The 3979-nt window shown below is 35.8% G+C and overlaps 1 long non-coding RNA gene across 1 annotated transcript in view; it reads right to left on the reverse strand.

The window, feature by feature from the left end:
• Nucleotides 1–3970, reverse strand: part of LOC128247613 (uncharacterized) — a 64921-nt gene extending 60951 nt beyond the window's left edge. Inside the window, exon 1 of the long non-coding RNA XR_008263982.1 lies at nucleotides 3716–3970. This is a non-coding gene — a long non-coding RNA (uncharacterized LOC128247613). The remainder of the gene's footprint in view (nucleotides 1–3715) is intronic.
• Nucleotides 3971–3979: the final 9 nt, after the last annotated feature.

The following is a 3979-nucleotide window of genomic DNA, read 5'->3' on the forward strand; positions in this document are numbered from 1 at the left end:
CAGAGACAGACACACACACACACATGCAGATAGACAAAATACAGACAGATCGAAAGGCCGACAGAGAGAGAGAGAGAGTGAGGGAGAGAGAAACAGAGAAACAGAGACAGACACACACACACACATGCAGATAGACAAAATACAGACAGATCGAAAGGCCGACAGAGAGAGAGAGAGGAGGGAGTAAAAGAGAAATGTGGAGAGGAAGAGAAGAACAGAGGGAGATGGAGAAAGAGAAAATAAAAGAGAGTGACAGAGTGAAGGAAAAACATAGGAGTAGGGAGGGAGGAAAGGGTGTGAGAAGTATTGAGAATGTGTGGGGAGGAAAAGAGTAGGAGAGAGAGAGAGAGAGATACAGTTGGAGTTAGATAGAGAAAGGATAACAAGAGTGGGGAACCGAGACAGAGAGAGACTGACAGACAAATAGACAGACAGACAGACATATATAGCTAGATAGATAGATAGATAGCGAGAGATGTAAGTAGTGAAATTGGTAGATTAAAAGCAAAGGAAAAGGGAGATATTTAAAGGAGAGAGAAGGGGAAAAGAGGAGAGAAAGGAGGAGAGAGAAACAGCAGGAGTGAAAGAGAACACTATAGAGAGAGAAAGGCGAAAAAATGGTGAGATAATGAGGGGATCAAAGAAGCAAAAACCAAGCTCGTTACAGAAAGAATGGAATACGTCAAAGGGAAAGCGAAACATAGCATAAGAGGGAGAAAGAGAGAGAGAGAGAGAAATAAAAAGGAAAACAGAAAGAGAGTGAAAGAGATAAAGAAAGCGAGGGTGTAGCTGTATGCAAGTTTAATGTGTGCTTGTGTGCGCAGTGAAGAATGTTATGATGTGAAAGTCAATCAGAAGCTGTGGTAACAAAGCGTGTCACAAGAACAGTGTTGAGTAGTGAGGTAGGAAGTAGAACGACTCTTGTTTCCAAATGGACTTAAGGGTGAAACCTACATGCACATGCACACATACACACATATACACACACAAACAGATTCACACATATACACACTCACACACTGCAGTGCAAGTACCATAGAGATTACATTAAATAACAGCCTTTATATCTACAGCAAGGAAAACTTCACTAGGAAGTGGACTTGGGATAAATGAATTGGATGATATACATACATACATATATATATATATATATATATATATATATATATATATATATATATATATATATATATATATATATATATATATATATATACATAGAGAGAAAGAGAGAGATAATGATTGTGGAATGTAAAATAAAAAGTGAGGTAAACCAGATAGACTGCACATACTGAAGATATTGGACTGTATTTATACATATCTACTGGGTGTATGGAAACCTCATTTACATACATAGATACACACACACACACACATATATATATGAGTGCGTGTGCATGTGTGTGTGTGTGTGCTTTTTCTTTGAGTTTTATTTCAGTTCTTGAGAGTTTTCAAGCCAGTTACTAACAAGGCAATGAAGACTTTTTTAAGTTAAGAGAGTTTCTGGTGTTTGTAAATATGTAGTTGATTTGGTGTGCAGGTTCAACTGTCGATGCATACATCCAAGCATGTGCATCTATTCACATAAGAATCTCAGATGGAGACTTTGTGGAATGTTTGACAAATCTTCACTGTGCCACTAATAGATATATGTATGTACATGTATGTATGTATGTATGTACATGTATGTATGTATGTATGTTCTCTTCTGCTTTTAATTATTTAAATTCTTCATGAGGGGATACAAAGCTTCATTACTAGAATGTAGATAACAAAAGCGATGTTCTGTTCTAAACGTGAGAAAAGTCTTGCATAATTTTACAATTCTACTGATACATATTTGTCATGTGCGAGTTTGGTAATTTCTTTTTCTGAAAACCCTACCTTAACTGGATTGTCACTTAGACATTTACTCATATAATAAAATGCACTGATTATTAATGGTAAAATTGTGAATTTAAAATCTGAATATAGAAGCTGGAGGTTTCAAAGCAGTTGCCCATAGTTATCCTCTTTTGCTTTATTTTCAAAGAGATATTCACATCAGCAGGACAGGTGACCTCTGTGATGGTACATATTTCTTGTCTGTTCCAAACAACAATATCCAACATCTTATATTTATACTTGACAGATGTTTTGATGGGAATATTCCCCCATTATTCCTGGTGTTGATATTTGTGTATATATTCAATGACAGGAGTATTCTCTATAATGGCATTGTATATTGCTTTTGCAACAGTGTCGAGTTGCATTGAGAGTTAGTACTTTGATGACATTTTTGAGCAGGTGCTAATCACATGTGTGATGTCTTCCACAGATGATATACGGCATAATCTACATTTTCAGTTGCATCTTGGAACTCCAATGGCTTCACTGTCTTTTTTGTTTATTAGGAATTTAGTAGCAATTTCCTATTCTTCAGTTGCAAATGCATAGCATTCAAAGTGTGATGTGATGTAGTAGCCACAAGTCCAAGAGAGGTTATGCTTCATGTCAATATTACTGTCGTCTTCAAGTCTTTGGAACCATGCATGGTCTTTGTTGAGCATTTCACATCCAGATCTTCTTGGTATGTTAGTCCACCTGATCTTCTTGAGGTATGTTAGTCCACCTGTTTTGATGTTATCTGGAAGAGTTTGCTTCCAGAGGAGCCGGCTGTCAGCATGTACAATATTGTTCTCTTCATTTTTCAGCACTGAGTTAATGTATTTATTTTTTCTGCTGTTGTGTAGCAAGTGCTGCCTGAGAGAGACTGTACAACACTGAAAGACTGTCTGCACTGACTTCAAGACTTTACCTTCTTCATCTCTTAAGTTAAGTCTGTCACTAGCACCATTTCTATGGAGATTTCCAGTTGATGTCAGTATTTCTAAAAATGAGACATGTCAAATTTCCTGCTTCTTCACCTGATATCACTTCTTGGTGCATCACCCTCCATGTCACAGTTGAACTGAACAGCAGCAATTTTGATACTTCTATTTCCAAGCCTTTTGTGCTCTTTTTCAACTATAACCTAGCAGAACAACTTCAACAAATAAGAATCGGTCATTTCTCCACTCACAGTCTCAGCCGTCTTAACCAACAAAACATGTTTAAACTGAATGAATAAACAACTTGCTGTAATCTCCATTTCACTAAATTACAAGCGCATGTTATTCCCTTCTCTTTTAACTCAGCAACACTTACCCACTTCTGCCACATCTGACACTCAACACTCAACTGATTACACACATGAACATATGTATAATTCATTTCCTACAATCACATTTATATAAACCTTACTTTTATTAATGTTGTAATTTGAAACTTGTAACATTTCCTTGCATGAACAACAGTATATTTTCAAACCAGTATTTTCACAATCTTTGAAAGGACACCTAATGGTTTACTAATTTCAGTTATATTGCCATTAGACCGGAAGAGATCTACACTTCTGGATTTACGTAGAAAATAAAGGACTACAACTATAATTAAATTATTGTTATTATTTATAACCATTCATATTTTCTACACATCCTAATCATAAGTTAATCCAGAAAATATCATTTTACATCATCATTTTGTAAATTCTAGTAACTATTTGCAATCTATTGTTTTTCAAATTTCTGCAATGGTTAACTTATTTTATTCTAAATGATATTGCATTTTATAGTAAAGAATAAAAAGTTTAGAATGGTACAACAATGCACTATAAAACAAAAAATGGACTATATACCTGTTGTAATTTGGTTATCTATAGTCCGATGATATTTCGGAATTACAGTTCCTTCTTCAGATCTTCTTAGATGGAGTCTCTGCTATAAACTGTTTTCCAACGGTTTTCTTTTTTTCGGAAGCGTCTCAGTAGTGGTCTCACAAAGCTTCTTCCGGAATTCCTCATGAGAAGTGTGTGAGGTCGGTTATGTTTCAATCTCGTGTGTGTTGGTACATCTGTGGCGCTGCTTCTAAGTTATGTGTTATACGTGCAGCTTCTCTTTTT

The sequence above is a fragment of the Octopus bimaculoides genome, chromosome 4 (assembly GCF_001194135.2).
Source record: "Octopus bimaculoides isolate UCB-OBI-ISO-001 chromosome 4, ASM119413v2, whole genome shotgun sequence".
NCBI lineage: Eukaryota > Metazoa > Mollusca > Cephalopoda > Octopoda > Octopodidae > Octopus > Octopus bimaculoides.